This window comes from Mus musculus, chromosome 4 (genome assembly GCF_000001635.26).
Source record: "Mus musculus strain C57BL/6J chromosome 4, GRCm38.p6 C57BL/6J".
In the NCBI taxonomy this organism is placed as follows: domain Eukaryota; kingdom Metazoa; phylum Chordata; class Mammalia; order Rodentia; family Muridae; genus Mus; species Mus musculus.
Window position 1 is genome coordinate 47945614 of NC_000070.6, and position 20384 is coordinate 47965997.

Genomic DNA, 20384 nt, shown 5'->3' on the forward strand with positions numbered 1-20384 from the left:
GCATCTGCTTCATCTCCTTTCATTCTCCCTGGCATCCATTCCACTTTGCTGTCATCGTTGCCATGACATTCCTGAAAACACAAGGCAGTCGTCCCTGTCAACATCTTGGTACAAGAGTTTTCCTTCACCAAGAAATCTCTTCATGTGGATGCGCTTGCCTTGTGCATGTCTCTCACGTCTCTGCTTAAACGTGATTTGCTGTAGATGTGTTCTGTAACTAACATAAGTGGCACACACACCAATTTTGTGTCACTTCTCTATGACCTGTCTCTTCCTGCCATGGGAACGTTAGTCCCCTAAGAACGGGAGCATTGCTCTGGATACCCTTGAGTCCCCAGGATGTAAAATTGGTCCCACATACATTAGGCATTAAAAATATTTGGTGAGGAAAAGGTATTGGTGGCGTTGAGTATAATGTAAGTGCATCATGCACATGTATGAAAATGCCATAATGAACCCACTATGCATAATCAATATATGTTAATGATTTTTAAACTGTTGTCTTCTTCCAACAAGCTATCTTTTGAGTCTCTGGATACAAAACACACAGGCACAAGTTCTGCAAGCAATATTTATTTTGTCTTTTTTTTTTAATATATACCTTGGGAACCCTCACCTGGGACAGAAACAAAGGAAGCAAAATAGCAATTGAGTTGTTATGACTTTGCCACTGTTATAAAGGAGGGGAACGAAACCCTGGATAATTTGCGGAAGTCAGGAAACAATAGAGCGTTGCCGTCCAGAAAGCTCGAGGACTGTGATGCTTGCTCAAATGGCTCCCAGTCAGGTTGCTAGGCAGAAATCTCCAAAATATGGAGCACAGTTGCTATCATTAGTGAAAGCTCAAGACATGAAATTTAAAGTCGAGAAAATTTTGTGTAACAGAAACCGTTGATATTTAGAACCAATGAGAACCCGATAGCTACTCAGTCATACAGAAAGCAGACGAGTTTCTGTGCCCATAGGAACGGCTTTGTGACAAGTTTTGGAATGTACAAAAACATGAGATGGAAGAGCGTTGGATCTACCGATAGTTCTGTGAGGGATCAGTGGACCATGGAAATGAAGCCTAAGTGCATATCTCTCCATCTTTACACATATAAAACGTCCCCTCCCAGCAGCAGTATTGGGGATGGCAGGCACAGTTGACTTGCAGAGAGATACCACCCTCCACTTAGCTCAGAAATCTATAAAAACAGTCCTTTCCACATACTCAGGATAGCTCCCTCCCTTCTCTAAGAACTGTTAATATTTCTTCTTTGTTAAAAAAAAAAGTCAGTCTTCTAGAAGTCGGTCTCCAGTATGCACACACGTGTAAGCAACTGCAGCTGAATACTACTGTTTGTTGTTACAAAAGATGGTGGGTAAGTGTGGGCTGCTTCCTACACCAGGCTCCACAGATCTTCCACTTCCTAGTATGTAGCTCTACCCTGAGGCTTCATGATTTCCCACAGTGAGGTCCCCAAAGGCCACCTCTCTCCTACAGCCCCCTGATATAGCTGCTCACCCTCACAGACTGCTTCTTCAAATGTGTCCCCAGTGTCCTGGGGAAATGATATCCCCTGCCACCTGCCTTCTCTCTCACACCAGGTCCCTTTGTTCTTTATTGATCTTAGTAGGTGAAATTTCCCCATGGCAGACAGAATCCTCACCACTCCCAGAGAGAATCAGTATTGTTTCCCAAAGGAGGCCTCTCTCCCTCTTTGACTTCTCCCAACAATTCCCTCTACAATCTGTTGCAGTATTTTCCAAAGAATAGTCCCAGACTCCCTGAGCCAAGAGACTAGGTCTGGGCAGAGATTCTAACAAGCTGCCTGGGAGAGTTCGCAGCACGAATAAGTTTAAGGATATGCACCCGTCCACTGAGAGGGAACATCTCCATAGTCCTGGCTTCTGTCCCTGGGGATGCTCAGTGGTAGAGAAGGTCAGGCTTGGGGTCACAGATAGGTCAGATCGGGTCCAGGTTCTGAGAACATCAGTATTTTAGGAAATGAAGAAATGTCCAAACTGCATTACAAAATCTAGGATAGATCCTAAATAGTTAATATGAATAGATACATTGTTACATAATGACAGAAGCATGGATATACACAAGTGTATAAATTACAAAATTCACAGCACCCAATACAGTCACCCTGTCAAGGGGCACAAGTTTCGAGTCAAGTGTGACTTGGTTTTGTTTTCAATCAGAGCCAGTGTATATCTAAGCCCATTTGGAAAGAATATCAAAAGCCCGAATTTTGAGGCTGTTTCTGAAGGTGAGACTTGACGATGTGACCCTTTCGATGAGGGTCTTTACTCTGAAAACAGTGAACATACCCTTCCATGAATGTGCTTCTGGACCAGGGTAGTGAAAGAAAAGTTCACACTCCGGAAGAAGAGGTACGCCACCCCCACGCAAGCAGTAAGCTGGAATCACTGATGGCTGCAGTCTTTTAACCACGCTGTTCTGCCTCCGGGAAAGTCTGACTCAGCTGATCCACTCCTAGGAGAAGAAACCAGATTCGCTGGGTCAGGTCTGCTCTCCACCGTCGACACACATTTTTCTTATCCCTTTCCCTGCTTGAACCCCATCTTGTGGGCAAGACTTGGTTACACTTTCCAGCCTGATCTCTATTGTGTGACAGAAAATGCAGGGAAGCTGGAATGACTGTCTGGGCCGCGTAGCACTTTTTACAGCCACGACAATAGGCAATGAAAAGTTCCCTTGGAAGAGGTGGATGGCAGAGTCCCAAGTCCCTCCTCACTGAGCCATAGCACCCTGGAGGGCTGGGGTTTGTATACAGGAAGGGAGGCTGCTCTGGCTGCCTTGGTGACAATCTACCTCCAAGCCCACCTCATGTGAATCCTGGCAACCAATGCCACTCACTAAGGAAGAGACGTGCGCTAAGGGGAGGAGCAGACATACCTTGGGACGCACTGTGACCCAGAGGAGGCAGGATGCTATCTGAATGGCCTTTGGAGTTGTGTGTTTTTTTTTTTTTTTTCCTCTAGGGATATTTTTTTTCTCCCCAGAGAAAAATAAAAATCTTCTCCACACCTGAAGGCTCTCTGCTTCGCTGCCATCGCGTCCTCGGAAAGCAGGTCTCCTTGGTAACTTGTTCCTGGGTTCAGAACAGAGGAAAAAGCCTGAGGCAGATGCCTCCAGCAGCCAGGGGTGAGGACAAGGGTCTCCACACAGACTCCTTCCTCCCCCAAACCCCGGCTGTTCTGGCACGTCAAGCCATCCATAACCGTGCATTTATTTAGCTGTGATATTTCATCCCCATTAAGCCACAAAGAAGAGACGATTCTCTGATTTTATTTATAACCTGAAGGGATTATTTTTGAGTTAAGGCTTTAAGAATTCAGATCTATCAGGAAAGAACAGCTTGTGTAACGAACTTCCTGTTTTCATCATATTTGGACACCGAGCCTCCTTGTTGCCTGTTATTATTACACAGTTAATATGAACTGCCTGGCGTTTATTTTTAGCAGGGCTGACTCTATTGTAAGGACTGCATAACTGCTTTCAAAATGGGAAAATGTAATTACGGGATCTAACACTAAGTTGGGGATATTCTTAGGTCCTTTCATGAGGCAGTGGCTGAAAAAAATGAAAATAGACCATTTTAAATGGCTAAAGAAAACAGAGTTATTTGATCCAAAATAGCCCATTGAGCCTTTTACAAACTACACACTTCACAGAATAAAGTCTCACTTGAGTTGAAGTGACCTAAGCATGATTTATTTCTTGAGAGTAGCAGGAGAGTAAGAGAGAAAATCGGTAAAGAAGGAAGGCAGGAAGGGTGTGACATCCTTTACAGACTAGAAAATTATTAAGATGGCCCTAGGAAGTCCCAAAACACCTACAAAGGAGATGAGACCAGGAGAAAATAAATGTCCACAACTTCATGTCCTCTGCAGTGTGTGCAGGGCAGGCAAGGCCACTGCTTCCTGGGCACAGATGAAGTCCCTGGGCAGTGTACTGCATAGGATTGCCTCTTCGCACTTGCTGTGACCTGAATTTAGTCTTTCCCACAATCCACTCTGTCATTACCCACCTTGTCCACGGCTGTTCCTGCTTTCCATCCCATTATTCCTTCATTCACTCAACAACAAAACTCTTTTTTGAATGTCCAGATATGCCAGCCTCTGGGTACTCTCCAGATATATTGGTAGAAATATATGTTCTAGAAGCACAAAAGGGAGATACCTAACCCAGGGGGTGGGGTGGGGAAAGCCCCCTGGGGAAGATGACATCTGAAACAGAGTCTGAACTGCAAGTTGGACTTATCCTGGGAAAATAAAATACAAATAAAAAACATTATAAACCAAAGAAGAACCTTCGGGGAGAGATCCAGTCATGACAAAGTCTGTGGCAACATCAAGTGGAAAGTGAATGAGAAGAATAAATAGGGTGAAAGCTATAGGGTCAGTGAGGGTTTTGTCATAGAGAGAACAATGAAAACATGTTTCTGTAAACCTGTGAGTGATGGTTTAAGTAGTCCTGTGGCTGCACTGCTGTGTGAATGGACAGACAAGACAGGGTACGCGCGCGTGCACACACACACACACACACACACACACACACACACACTCAACTACCATTTGGTCTTAGTAAGGAAGGGAATTATATAGTCTATTCTCCAACACAGACAAACCTTGAGAACATTGTGTTAATGAAATAAGCCAACTACGAAAAAAAAAAGTGTTGTATGATTTTACTTATATGTAAAAAATTTTAACTCCAAGACTGAGTCAAATTGTAATTTTTAGAGCCAGAGGAATTACCGTTGAATGTGGTCATAGTTTGATACAGTGGTAATAACTGGCTAACAATATGAATGTACTCGATGCTACTGAACTGGGCCCTGAAAAATGATTAAGGTTTACGGGATTCGAGTTTTATCACAAGCTTTCCATTTTATATGGAAAGAGATATCACCGCAGTTGCCAGATTGGTCTGTCTAGAGAGTGAGAGGGAGGAGGGAAAGGAGAATACAAATCAGGAGACCAGTTCATTAGTAGCTCTTGCAATTATAGGACAGATAAAAATTACTTGAACTTAGGCTATATATAAATAAAGACAAAGGAATAAAGCTGAGATTCCTTTTGGCTGTAGCACTATAAGAAAAACAAAAGGATAAAGTCCAGATTTCTGGCCTAGAAACTAGATGGATGGGAATTGAATCTGGTCACTAGGTGATTGGGTAAAAAAATAAAAATCTAATTTCTCATGGAATCCTTCTGAAAGTGGATGAAGTTGGGTCATTTGAATAAAGAACTTTGCAACATAAACAATAACAATTGAACATGTTGAGACTAGAACTAGAATTCAAATTTGCCTTATGAACCTTCAAAGGGAAGCCAACAAAACCATAGATGAGGCAGGTGAAGCTTGTCGACCAGGCTGAGACCTGGGCATGCTGTGTCACATGTAGACCTGGGGGTACTGTGTCACATGTAGACCTGGGGGTACTGTGTCACATATTGTAAGTAGTTTTTCAAGTGATTTTCCTTTGATTAAGTGTTTTCATGTGACTGCTTTCAATGGATCCATCAACATGCCCTGCACCATTCCTAAGACAACTTCCACTCTCTCACCGGGGTTCCTCCACTACAGCACTCACCTCCTTCTGAGCTCCCTCTTGGATGTTTTATCCTGCTTGGCCTATACATTTTCAACTCATTCTTCGAGATTCTCTTAAGTCTGCTAACTTCTTTTGACCTATGTTGGAAACTGTAAGGATACCAATGAACATGATACAACCTCTGCCCTTGAAGGGTCTATGTCAGGCAGAGCAGACCGTAAAACACTACAATAAAAAACTTACTGCTGTGAGCAGGTAGAACGGAAAAAGAGCAGAGGAAAAGAAATTGCCTCGTGACAGGGGCAGGAAGTGAGAAGGAAACACACAAACATACACACAAACACACACAGACATAGAAAAACACAAGCACACACACACAGACAAACACACAAGGAGAGACAAACACACACACAAGTACATACATATACACACAAACATACAGACAAACAGAAAAACGCAGACACCAAAAAAACACAGACAAACAAACATACACACAGGAATAAACAAATACACACAAACACACACATGTACACACAAACAAATATGCACATATACACAAACACACACATACATACACACAGAGACAAACATATATGCACACAAACTACGCACATACACACACAGACATACACAAAACTATGCACATACATACACACACAGAGAGAAGCTCTTACAGCTTTCCAAGAAACTTGCTGCCATTTCCTGTTGAGGCTCATTCTACAGGAATAGTCTGTTTTGCCAATGTAAAGAATTCAGCAAACTTTCAGGTGCCTGTAGTTTGATTCCCTGCACTCATGTTGGGTAGCTCACAAACCCATGTAAGCTAAGTTCCAGGTGATCTGATGTACATATAAATAAAAATCAAATTGCTTTATGAGTTTAAACTTCTAAAAAAAAGAATTCAGCAAAGAATACTATATTGTTAGATTAGTTCTTTGATTCAGTTGTGAGCCTCTGAAGTTCATAATCCTTCACTGAACTTTTATAGTGCTTACTCCAAAGTATGTATTCATTATGTTTGTTGGTTGGGTGGATGGGTGGGTGGATGGATGGATGGGTGAATGGATGGAGATGTATTATTAAACCTCTAGCTTACTGTGACAAGGAACTCATTGAAATGCCTGTGAAGTCTATTCACATAATAGACATAAATTAATGTGATTCTCTCATTATTAGAAGCACTTTAGGAAAACAGGACTGATATTTGATAGTGTCCCATGCTTTTCCATCCTTTGAAGTCACCAATGTGACATTCTTAATATTCTAATATCACACTACTCAATGGGTATATGCTTTAGACTTGTTGGTTGGACTTCATACATAAATAAACTCACCATGGAGAAAGGTGTGATGTAGGCACACTTTCTTCTCCTCATTTAACACTCCATTCCCCGAGAATATCAAGATTGGACCTAGCTCTGTTAACTCGGTCACTCTAAAGGGTTAAGCTGAGCATGAGTTTCCCATTTCAGTGGTGTGTTTGTGGTTTGGAGAAAGATGGATGCCTTAGAAGCAAAGTTTCCCAACCAGCAATTCTTCTCTGAGTACTGGTTCTACACCATGTACACAGCCTGTGTGCAGTGCTTCTGGCAATGCAGACGATAATGCATCCCAGCCCTCAAGGGTTTGATGGTCTAATTTAGGAGGACGCTATAGACTGATGAGATTTGTAAACACAGTGCTGGAGGGGATGCTCACCGAGATGTGTGGTACACAGAACAGAGAGGAAGGAGGAGAATGAACTCCTGAGGCCACCTCACAACTCTGCTCCTGCCGTACCTGTCTTCCTGCCTTCCTCAAATGCATCAAGCATACACCTGCTTTACAATTTTTGCACAAACTGTTCCCTTGGTGTAGAAACGCTTTCTGGAGACACTCGTGTCTCTCCTTCCGATCTCTGCTCAGATGCAAACTGATCACGATGTTTAAAATAGCAAGTTCCACCCCCACGCCATTCATCCTCTCCCTCACCTACTTGACTTTTCTCCATAGCAATGAACACCAACTGTCATGCCATATAATTCTTAATTTATTTTCATTATTGACTGTCTTCCCTCACTAAAACACACATTCTGTGAGGACAAAGAGTGGGGTCAACCTGTTCTGTTTGGAGTATTCTAGGCACCTAAAATGATCTCTACATGATATTAGGACTTCGTGTTGAATGAATGAAAGAGTAAATGAATGAATTCTGTTCCCAGTGTGTTTATAGAGGTGAGACACAGAAACGGTTCTCCACAGATTCTTCACAGTTGTTCACGGCTTTCCTTCACGATGCCTACCTACCATCATTCACTAATTTCTTCCTGGGATTTGGCTGAAGGTATTGACTTTAATTCAGTTGTGAACCTTATGTCATGATTTCCTTAAATAGTAATGCTCTAGATGCTATAATAAAATGAATCTCTTCAAGACTCAAAAATCCACGAAGAACATCCTTATCTAATTTTAAATTTTAATGAATAGTTATACCGATGAGTAATTAATTTTGATATATATATAGGAAATGAAATGCATTTTTTCCTTTACAAAAATCTAGCACTTTAGGAACAACAAATTCTTGGAGAAAAAAAATTCTAATGAGATCATTAGAGTTGAAAAAAACATATCTCCTAGGCCAGAGTATGCATAGCAACTAAAAAGGCCTCAATGGGCTCTTCCTCCTTCTGCCCTGATGCTCTACCTGAGCACAACAGTTTCTCTACAAGAGAAGCTGTCCTCAGAAGGGAAGGAGAGTTAAGTGTGAGTTTCACAGTAAGTGAAGCATGAAGACAAACACAATTTAACAAGCCAATGCCCTCAATTTAGAAGGAACTTGTTATCCTTTTTTTTTCTTTTTCTTTTTCTTTTCCTTTTACTTTTCCTTTTCCTTTTTCTTTTTTCTTTTTTCTTTTTCTTTTCTCTCTCTCTCTCTCTCTCTCTCCCTCTCTCTCTCTCTTTCTTTCTTTCTTTCTTTTTTTAAACAAAAAGGCAAGGTCTTACTACATATCCCTGGCTGAGCTGGAATTCCCTATGTAGAACAGGCTGGCCTTGAACTCATAGAGATCCAGCTATCTCTGCATCCCCAGTGAGGAGATTAAAAGTGTGGACCACCAAACCCAGCCTTCACATCATTTTTTAAAGGATAGATTTTTAGGTGACACAATGTAAAACAGCCACAGCAATCCTATTTGGAAACAGGGAAAGGGGGTTATTTATACCAAAGGACAATTTCTACACTGATTCTCAAAGAGGTTCAGAGATAATACTATATAATACTAACGTGTAGCTCCATGAGAGCCTCTCTGCCAGGGACAGAGACAGACGATCGCGGGTCTTACTTCCTGACACTACACCAAATGACTACAGTGGAGATTAGTGCAGAGATACAGAATGGAGACTGTCTATTAAATGGTCTCCCTGCTGCCTCCTGCATCTCAGGTGAGCCTTTGGAGGGCACACAGACACAAGGCACTTCAGGATGGGAATCTGTGACAAGTGCCTGAAGTGCCGGTCGTCTGCTCTGTTGATTATGCACATGCTTGAAAGAGCAGATGTGCAGGAAGCGAGGCTGGCATGCCACTGGCTCGTCTCTGCGAACCTGACTTGCGCTCTTGCCACCATATTTCTGCACAGAGGCAAGCTGCAGGGGTTCTCACAGGCGCCAATGCTTCCCTCAAGATGGATTCCAGAGTACTCCCACGCTTTGACAAACACTCTTCACGGAACCTGGGAGATGATTTCATCTTATGCCTTTCTTGAGTTGAGTGTGGCCAATCAACCACATTAAAATTTTTCAAATTCAAACAACAAAATCACCCAAAAATCCTCATTATGGCCTCAGTTGAACTCATTCCTGTTGTGTCTGTCAGAATGAGTTAGCTGTGGTGAAAAAAAAAAAAGTATCTTCAAATGGACTGGAAGGAGCTGACTTCACGGCCAAGGTTATCTGACGTCATCAACTGGAGCACTGGAGAGCGTCGGCCTCAGGCAGCAGTCACAGCTCTGACAGAGCTAATGCAAAGCAGCTCTTTCTAACAATCGTTAGTCAGCAGGTTCGGCTGCCTCTGTTACAGTTTTGTTTATTACAAACATTACAAAAACATTAACAAAACTCAAATTTTTAAAAAAGGAAAAGTTCGCCCAAAAATTCTGCCATCCTACAAACCAAACTGTTGACAGTTTTCCCCTGTTCCTTTGCAGTCCCTGTCCATATGCAGGCAGAATTTTTAGTTGTGATCTTAGCACAGATACAATTTGGTGTTCAGGTCTGTTTCCATTAGAGTACATACAGCTTTTTTAATTGTTTTTATTTATTTATTTTTTTTACAGTGTGTGTGTTGATTCTGGGGCTGGGAACACTTTACCATTCTTAGTGACTCCTGTAAGATCTGAAGGGGTGGTGATGGGTTTAAAAGAACCATCAACAGAACAAGAACTATTTTTAAATTCCTCGTTGAAAGGATAATGTCTCTAGAATTAAATCTGAAAGGAAAAGGTTTCTCCCACCCTTTGTTCTCCTATCTGGAAATCTTTATAATTATTTTTTTCTTTTCCCCACCACCAAGCATGGCTTTGTTGCCGTAAGAAAGTGTTCTTGCTTGTGCTTTCTTTTCAAGGGCCTCATTTTGAAACCCCTTTTCAACATCTAGGGCATTCACACATAGAGACATCTTTCTTTGCATCTGCCCCTAAAGGATGTGTGTAACTTGGAATTTCAAAGGGTAGGTACCAGATGCCACGTCCTGCGGCTGTGAGGTGGTGTGGTGCACTGGCAACAAGTTGGGAACCCAAATGCTTCACATTCTATCTGTAGCATGTCAGACTCAAGGTCCAGAAGGCTCAAAAACACAGATCTCACAAACTCATCCACCACAAGCTTGCACAGTTGGAGGGACAGACCTGCCTGAGGCAGAAAGGAATGAAGAAAAGACAGACAGATTGAAACTTGTAAAACCCCTCTGGAAATCTGGTGGTTTCTCAGAAAACTGGAAATAGACCTACCTGAAGACCCAGCTATACTGCTCCTGGGCTTATACCCAAAAGATGCCCCACTGTACCACAAGGACACATGCTCCACTACGTTCATAGCAGCTTTATTCATAATGGCCAGAAACTGGAAGAAAACCAGATGTCCCTCAACCAGAGAATGGATACAGAAAATGTGGTTCATTTATACAATGGAATACTATTAAGCTATTAAAAAAACAAGGACATCATTCATGAATTTCTCAGGCAAATGGATGGAACTAGAAAATATTATCCTGAGTGAGAGAACCCAGACCCAGAAGGATATGCAAAGTATATACTCACTGGTAAGTGCATATTAGCCAAAAAGTTCAGAATACCCATGATACACTACACAGACCCAAAGAAGCTAAACAAGAAGGAAGGCCCAAGTGAGGAGGCATGAATCCCACTTAGAGGAACAAAATAGTCATAAGAGGCACAAAAGAGACCTGGGTGGGAGAGGAGAGTACTGGGGGATAGGGGGAGAGCAGGATCAGGCATGGGGAGAGATAGGAGAGAGGCCCAGAGGGTCAGGAGAATGAATGAAAATATTCAGTGGGGTAGTAGGGGGATTCTCTAGAAAGTCCCAGGGACCCTGGATGAGGGAGACTCCCGGGAGTCAATGAAGGTGACTTTAGCTAAAATACCTAACGGTGGGAATACAGAACCTGGAGAGACCACCGCCAGGAGACAGACAGAACCCCAAGTGGAGGGATGGGGACAAATCCACCTACAAATCTGTAGACCCAAAATTGGTCCTGTCTAAACAAACAAACAAAAAAAATGCAGGGACAAAAATGGAGCAGAGACTGAAGGAATGGCAGACCAATGATAGTCCCATCCCATGGGCAGGCACTGATTCTCCATACTATTAATGATCCTATGTTGTGCTTGCAGACAGGAGCCTAGTATAGCAGCCTTCTCAGACTCTACCTGGCAGCAGACTGAGACAGATGCAGATACTCACAGAAAAACACTGGGCAAAGGTCATGGACCCCTATGGAAGACTTGGGGGAAGGATTGAAGGCCCCCAAGGAGATGGCAACCCCAACAGTGTCAACTAACCTGGACCCCTGGGAACTCCCAGAGACTGAGCCACCAACCAAAGAGCACTCAGCACATATGTAGCAGAGGGCTGCCTTGACTGGCCTCAGTGGGAGAGGATGTGCCTAATCCTGCAGAGACTTGATGTACCAGGATGGGGGTAGGGAGGTTCCAGGGGGTGGGCTGCCCTCTCAAAGGGGAAGGGGAGAGGAGAAGGAGAAGGACCTTCTGTGAAGAGGGACCAGGAAAGGGATTTAGGACGTAAATAAAAATAAATAAATAGTCTGGCTAAGGGTTTATTTATCTTATTGATTTTCTCAAAGAACCAGCTCCTGGTTTTGTTGGTTCTCTCTATAGTTCTTTTTGTTTCTATGGTTTGATTATTTCCTGCCATCTATTCCTCTTGGATGTATTTGCTTCTTTTTGTTCTAGAGCTTTCGGGTGTGCTGCTAGTGTATGCTCTCTCCGGTTTCTTTTTGGAGGCACTTAGAGCTATGAGTTTTCCTCTTAGGAATGCTTTCATTGTGTCCCATGAGTTTTGATATGATGTGTCTTCATTTTCATTAAATTCTAAAAGGCTTTAATTTCTTTCTTTATTTCTTCCTTGGCCAAGTTATCATTGAGTAGAGCATTGTTTAGCTTCCATGTGTGTGTGCTTTCTGTTGTTTTCGTTGGTATTTAAGGCCAGCCTTCATCCATGGTGATCTGATAGGGTGCATGGGGTTATTTCAGTCTTCTTGTATCTGTTGAAGCCTGTTTTGTGACCAATTATATGGTCAGTTTTGGAGAAGGTACTGTGAGGTGCTGAGAAGAAGGTATATTCTTTTGCTTTAGGATGAAATGTTCTATAAATATCTGTTAGATTCAAATGGTTCATAACTTGTGTTAGTTTCACTACGTCTCTGTTTAGTTTCTGTTTCTATGATCTGTCCTTTGTTCAGAGTAGGGTGTTGAAGTCTCCCACTATTATTGTGTGGGGTGCAAATGTCGGTGCCCTTACATTTGGAGCATAGATATTCAGAATTGAGAGTTCATCTTGGTAGGTTTTTCCTTTGACCAATATGAAGTGTCCTTCCTTATCTTTTTTTGATAACTTTTGGTTGAGAATTGATTTTATTTGATATTAGAATGGCTACTCTAGCTTGTTTCTTGGGACCATTTGCTTGGAAAATTGTTTTCTAACCTTTTACTCTGAGGTAGTGTCTGCCTTTGTCAATGAGGTGCATTTCCTGTATATAGCAGAATGCTGGGTCCTATTTACATATCCAGTCAGTTAGTCTATGCCTTTTTGGGGGAACTGAGTGCATTGATGTTAAGAGATATTAAGGAAAAGTGATTGTTATTTTCTATTATTTTTGTTGTTAAAGATGAAATTATGTTTTTGTGGCTATCATCTTTTGGGTTTGTTGAAAGATTACTGTCTTGCTTTTTCTAGGGTGTAGTTTCCCTCCTTGTGCTGGTGTTTTCCATCTATTACCCTTTGTAGGGCTGGATTTGTAGAAAGATATTGTGTAAATTTGGTTTGATCGTGGAATATCTTGTTTTCTCCCTCTATGGTAATTGAGAGATTTGCTGGGTATAGTAAATGGCTGGCATTTGTGTTCTCTTAAAGTCTGTATGACATCTGCCCAGGATTTTCTAGCTTTCATAGTCTCTGGTGAGAAGTCTGGTGTAATTCTGATAGGTCTGCCTTTATATGTTACCTGACCTTTTTCCCTTACTGCTTTTAATATTCTTTGGTGTTTGATTATTATGTGACAGGAGGAATTTCTTTTCTGGCCCAGTTTATCTGGAGTTCTGTAGGCTTCTTGTATGTTCATAGTCATCTTTTTCTTTAGGTTAGGGAAGTTTTCTTCTATAATTTTATTGAAGATATTTACTGGCCCTTTGAGTTGGGAATCTTCATTCTCATCTATACCTATTATCCTGAGATTTGGTCTTCTCAATGTGTCCTGGATTTCCTGGATGTTTTGGGTTAGGAGCTTTTTGCTTTTTGCGTTTTCTTTGATTGTTGTGTCAATGTTTTCTATGGTATCTTCTGCACCTGAGATTCACTCTTCTATCTCTTGTATTCTGTTGGTGATGCTTGCATCTATGACTCCTGATCTCTTTCCTAGGTTTTCTATCTCCAGGGTTGTCTCCCTTTGTGATTTCTTTATTGTTTCTATTTCCATTTTTAGATCTTGGATAGTTTTGTTTATTTACTTCACCTGTTTGATTGTGTTCTCCTGTATTTCTTTAAGGGAATTACTTATGTCCTTCTTAAAGTCCTCCATCACCATCATAAGAAGTAATTTTAGATCCAAATCTTGCTTTTCCCATGTGATGGTGTATCCAGAACTTGCTATGGTGGGAGAATTGGGTTCTGATGATGCCAAGTGACTGTGGTTTCTGTTGTTTATGTTATTACACTTGCCTCCCACCATCTGGTTATCTTTAAGGCTACCTGCCCTCACTATATCTGACTGGAGCCTGTCCTTCCTGTGATCCTGGTTGTGTCAGAACTCCTCAGAGTTCTCTGTGATTCTGTAATCCTGTTATCCTGAGATCCTGGGTATGTCAGAGCTCCTGGGAATCAAGCTGCCTCTGGGACCCTGAGATCCTGGTGTGACCAAGCTCCAGGGATCCTGGAATCCTGGGATCCTGTGGACCTGGGCATGTTAGAGTGCCTAGAAGTGGAGCTTAGCTTATTCTGAGTATTGTGGGGCTGGCTGTGAGGTTAGCGCCCAAGATCTGCTCAGGGCACTGGCTCAGACAGGAAGGAACCTGTGCCGCTGGTCCCAGTAACTCCCAGTGTTGGGGCAGATGTCGTGTCCTCCTCACCTCTGATCCTATGATCCTGGGCATGACACTTTCACTTTTAATGCTATATTCTGATGGGGTTGGTTTTTTTTTTCAAATACAGGATTCATCCACTCATCAGGTAATTGAAGAGTAGGTTGTGTACGCTTATGGATTCACCTTTCAGAGTAATGGACCTCCCCACTTCACACTTTGTTCCAATCAGCATTTTTAGATCTTGGCCAATCAGATTGCTCATCCTTCTTCAGGGAACACAGTGAAAAACAGGAAAATAATAATTAAAAGCAGTATGGGACAAACAGAAACAAAGGAACGAAAGCACTTGATAGCCTAATGTGTGCAGAAAGTTAGGATTTACTACCCACACCCTGTTTATAAGTTCTGGAGTGTTTTGCTCCCTCACCCAAGGACATGACTGGAAGCTAGACCTCAGGAAAGGCTCTCAGATCATATCTAGCTCAAATCATCCAAGATCTGTGTTCTGATTTTGCTTTGAGTTCCCAAAGCTAGAAGAAGGGATTAGCATCGAAAGTCATCAGAGTCAGGCCAGGGGTATGGGTAAAACCCCTCATAATGCAAGTACCCCATACAAAAAGTTACCTGACTCACCATCATGCTGATGCTGGGGAAGCCTGCTGCAAACTGAAGCATGCAGGTAGGAGGAGACAAACCTGATTAAAACTGGATCATAGGAAGTTTTTGGTTTTATGCCAAGGAGCTAGGACTGTCGGTGAAGAGTCACTGAAGTCATGATAAAATGATAAGTGAAGTCATGATAAAACTTAGATTTTCTTCAAACACACTGAAGACTAAATCCGAGGAGGCTGAGTAGATACAGCAAAATCCCTTAGCATGCTGCTATGGGTGCCCAGAGAGAACTGACAAGCCTCAGCTGAAAAGGGTCCCCAGGAGTCAACATGTATGGAAGATATGAAAACCAGCAGGTGCTGGAAGATGACCTGCTGTAGGGAGGGCATGGATAGCTGCTGAGTTTCTCCCAGGTTTCTCAAATTATTGGTTAGGTTATGTTTAGAGACAAGGAACACAGAAGGCGAGGGTTGAGGTGAGAGTAAAACGAATCTAGACAGAAGTTTCACAAAAGTCTCAGGGATTCTTTCGAGGAAATAACTAGATGACAGAATTCACGCAGTCAACAAGTACTATACTAACAACGATTGGCGGTTAGCAGTTTGTGCCTCATGGTGATTAGTTCCCTATGCAAGCAAGCTCTTTGACAGAGACTTAGCTTTTCAGTTGAAGAAGAAATTTGGCATAACTTCTGAGGAGATCTCGAAGAGCCTTAATGGTTCTGTAATTTTGTGAGATGGAGGGTTTCCCTTTTTGAATCTGGAGTCAACTCCACTTAGAGTTCCTCTTAAGGGAGCCATACCTGTGGAGTTAATTAAGGTAAATAGGTTGGCAAAGGCTTCAGCCAACTACTCAAGCAAAGTTAAAATAATTTTGGCAGCAGAGCTTTCCTTCTGGAGCCTCCAAAGGCAGAGTGTTTTTAGGGTGAATGAAAATATTGGGTTGCAGTACTGAAGAAGGCTGAAGATAGAAAAATGCAGAGAGCTAGGGTAGGGATGTAGATGATCTGTTTGGTAATGGATTCACACACACATGATTCTCAATGTCTTTGGACACACATGATAGCAAGGAAGCAAATTTTCCAAATCTGCATCATTAGTATCCCCATAGTTGAACCCAGAACAAATACAATAATATTTTATGTAATTTAATTTTGGGAAAAGATGAGTTGTTTTTTTGAAACAGTTATAACTTAATGAGTCCTTAGATGTCTTGATCTCTGTTGTATCTGGGATAACATCTTGATAATATGGCCTGGGATTTATTTATTTATTTTTGTTGCTTTCTGATCTCTTTTATGAAGCAAGAGATAAAAGGTTGTTCTTGGATAGTCCAGCGGCATGGTAGTATAATCACCATTTGTTAGGACTGTAAAGAGTTATTAGTGAAGCCTTCAGAATAAAATATGTTTCCATAAATTTTTGTAGGTAATAAATGTGTTCCTTTCAGTTTAACCTTATCTCTAAAATCTCACAGACTTAATTACATACAGGGGCAGATGTGGGGGAGAGTGTAGTTCAGTGATTGAGCCCTTGCCTGGCGTGTGTGGGGCCTTTGGGTTCAATCCCCAACACCACATATACACCAGAAAGTTACACTGGGGACAGAGGCAAGGACAATTTTGAAAGTTCAGATCAAGCTTAAGGGAAAATGTTTACTCTCAACCAGTCAGTTTATATTCAACACAAAGATGAAGGTAAGCTCCGAAGAGCTAATTCTACAAATCAGCTGGATGCTGCCACTGGTTGAAAATGTAAGGGAGAGCTCAGAGGTTGTCCCCCAGCCTGCCATTTGCCTTCATTAGACTGTGATTATAAGTGAGCTTGACCAGATATTTCCCTCTTTAATTCAGATGGTCGTTCCTGGAGAAGTACCTTAAAAGGAAGAATCTAACTATTGCAGTTTCCTAATGGAGGCTGCCCTAGTGGAACTGCTGCCAATTCTGGCTCTCAAGTCCCCTGAAATTATGTCAGCTAATGAATAATTAGAAAACACAAAGTTCAGAAGGCTGTCAAAATACAGAATCGTCTGAGGTATCAGTGCACCCTGAGAGAAAAGTCGTATATAAAAAAAATCCCACATGGGCCTCACCAAGAGCTGTGGTACTCTTTACGTTCTGTGAGATCTACAGAGAGGATTTTTTTTTTCTGAGACAGGGTTTCTCTTATAGCCCTGACTGTTCTGGAACTCACTCTGTAGACCAAACTCAGAAATCCACCTACCTCTGCCTCCCAAATGCTGGGATTAAAGGGGTGTGCCACCACTGCCCTGCAAAAGAGAGGATTTTTATTCCCAACAAAGTATCTCCATTAATCTCTGCAGCAGTCTTGTGGCCTAGCCTCTGTAGCTTCTCATTTAAAGACTGGAGAGCAAAAGCTAAACTCCAGAGTCATCTTTCTAGTAATTGTACAAAAGCTGTGATCTTCTGAAATGAATCTAACCTCTTATCATTATGCTCTTCTACATCCCATAATGCCCAGTTCAGAAAATGAAACCCGGGCAGGCAAACTCATTATTTTTCTTCCTGATTTAGTTCCTTGAAAAAAAAAAACAACAAAACAACAAAACAAACAAACACTTTGTGCCTCTTTTCACTCATGACCACTGAGTGAGTCGTCAAATCCCATCCGTCCATTGCCTGTACGATCCATGGCGTCGTCTATCTGTGCTGCCTGAGATCTTGTTACTGGTGGCAGCATCTCTGGGTCCCTCCAGACTAAATCAAACAAGAAACTGAGTTCTGGTTCACTGGGTGACTCGTGCACACGGGAATATGAAAACTCCATTTCCCGTGTAAATCCTTCTCTTGCTCATCGGGCTCTTGAGTCTCAAATCAGCAGCATTTGCTGAGGTGCTAACGCGTCTTATTCTCTTTTGGTCTCTCCTCAGTCCTTCACCACTCCATTCCTATTTGGAAACCACAGACAGATCAGAGTCACTCTACCACACTGGTTCCTCACCCCACCTTCCGGCCAACCCATCACCCTCCACTCAAAATTACCACGAGGTCTTCTGTACCTGCTAAAAGTCATCACAGGGGTTTGAGAGATGGTTCAGTTGGTGAAGTGTCTGCCTGGAGAATATGAGGAGCAGTTTGATCTCCAACATCCACATGGAAAGATCAGGCAAGGGCTTATCATCAATCCCTTGGCTCTGGGGATGCTGAAACAGGAAGGTCTCGAAGACTTACTGGCTGGACAGTCTAGACAGTCAGCTAGCTCCAGGTTCAGTCAAAGATTGTCTCAAAAGTAAGGTAGAGAGCAATTAAAGAAGATACCAGACATTGACCACTGACCTCTAGACACACACACAGAGACAGAGAGAGATTTAATTTTAAAAGTGCTATTTTTAATCATTTCCATTTATCTTATGTGTATGTGTGCCTAAATATATGTCTGTATGTATACATGTGTGCATGTGGGCAGGTACTCTCAGAGGCAGAAGACAACACAGTATCTATACTGTGGAAGAAGAGTTACAGGACACTGACTGTAGACCACTTGATATGCATGTTTGGAACCCAATAAAGTGTCTCTGCAAGAGCCGCAAGCTCTATTAACCATTTGACATCAGTAGTGGTCATTAAAAGCACGTACTCCAAACCACATATTCTACAAGCACTCTATATAAACTAGCTTGTTTCTTCTTCGAGTGAGGTCTATAAAGTTGCTGCCATATCGTCCCTGTGGAAACTATGAAATAACTATGGTTGAGCAAGTTTTGAAAACTTTCCCAACCAAACAATAAATAATAAGATCGGGATGAAGTCTGCAGCGCACTGCTTAATGTTGTCTCTCATGTCCTCTGCACACACATGCTAGAGGAATAGAGGAAGACACTTCATCCACTCAGGAGCTGGGTAGATCATTTGCATTTGACTAATCCTTTCTAACCCCCAAGGAGCCTGAAGCAAGGATCTGCTGGTAGTATCCCACATTTTACAGATGAAATTGGAATTAGAGAAAATTGAACCAAAACTCAGTTCATTCCCAAACCAAATATACTTTCCGCCACATAGTAACATTTTCCTCCCCTACAATTCCAGGTGCCCTAATTTCACTATCTTTTAAGGAAAATACAGGAGTTTCTCCTTCCCTGAAATGGGTGCAGATCTTGCCTGCTCTCAGACCTCACCAGGTTTTGCCCTTTCCTTTGGGCCCCATCTCCACCTCCCTGTGCGTGTGTCAATGCGCCTGTGCCACAGACCAGAACCCACTTCCTTCCAGCAGCTGCTTACAGCTCTTGAATCTTTAGCAGACTGATCTAGAGAGACAGGTACAGTTAGAGGCATGGTGGTAAGGAATCTCAGCGTGAATATTCATGAACAGAAAAAGAAAGGCAAGTGTGATCGTTAAGAATGGAAACAAAACCTATTATCCCTGGTCAGAGTCTGAGAAACAGACAAAAATTAGCATTCACTATTTTATTACTTGTCATAAAACCAAGCAAAACCTTGTTAGGAGTCATCTTTATGCAGGATGTCCTCTGAATTTCCTACTAGCTCAGTGGTTACTCTCTGCCATGTTGCCTACGTCATGCCCTCTTTTTTATCTTCCTGGATAGCCATTACCTGCTATAAACAGTCCTTCTGGTTGGCTCCCATGTGTAATAGACCCAAAATGACCTCAGTGTAATTCCAGCTTTCTCTTACTCCCTGCCCTATGGCATCTCAACAAATGCCCCCACTTTAAAGTAAATGAAAGGAAAAGGAAAAGAAGCGGCGTGCTTGGATTAAAGACTTTAAGTCCTCTGGAAAGACTAACAAAGCGTGAGCACGTAAGCTCTGGGTCTGCTCCTTGAGCTCTCTCTGTCTTACTTTTGGACACTCTCTCTCACTGAGCCTAGATAGAATTGATTCACCAGCAAGCTCCTGGGAGCTTCCTGTCTCCACATCTCCAGCATGGAGAATACAGGCCTCTGCCACCATACCTCCATTTGTATGTGAGTAAGGGGTTCAGCGCTCAGCTCCTCAGGCTTGCACTAAAAACACTTAACTGACCGAGCCATAGCCACAGCTCATACATAGTCTTATAATTCAGTAACTGTTGTCTCAATGCCGACTCCCAGACCTAAGTGAAGATCAGTGGCAACCATTGTTTTAATTCTTTTCTTAAAAAAAAAAAAAAAAAAAAAAGTGGGCTGGAGAGATGGCTCAGTGGTTAAGAGCACCAACTGCTCTTCCGAAGGCCCTGAGTTCAAATCCTAGCAACCACATGGTGGCTCACAATCATCTGTAATGATAAGTGAATCTCTTCTGGGTGTCTGAAGACAGCTACAGTGTACTTACATATAATAAATAAATAAATAACTTTTTTTTTAAAAGTGTTTTAAAAACTGAGATCCAAAGCGTGTTCCCAAAAGTGTTGAGAGAAGGGCTTTCAAATGGGA

General features: G+C 42.2%; 2 long non-coding RNA genes across 2 annotated transcripts; both read right to left on the minus strand.

Annotated features, from left to right (window-relative positions):
* Positions 1–565: 565 nt before the first annotated feature.
* Gm46853 lies at positions 566–8344 on the minus strand. The gene is made up of 3 exons (XR_001784289.2): positions 4044–8344; positions 2909–3104; positions 566–2485 (listed from the first exon to the last, which is right to left on the minus strand). It is a non-coding gene; the product is annotated as a predicted gene, 46853 (long non-coding RNA).
* A 7783-nt stretch (positions 8345–16127) lies between these two features.
* On the minus strand, positions 16128–20091 carry Gm52735. The gene is made up of 2 exons (XR_003955400.1): positions 18015–20091; positions 16128–17903 (listed from the first exon to the last, which is right to left on the minus strand). It is a non-coding gene; the product is annotated as a predicted gene, 52735 (long non-coding RNA).
* Positions 20092–20384: the final 293 nt, after the last annotated feature.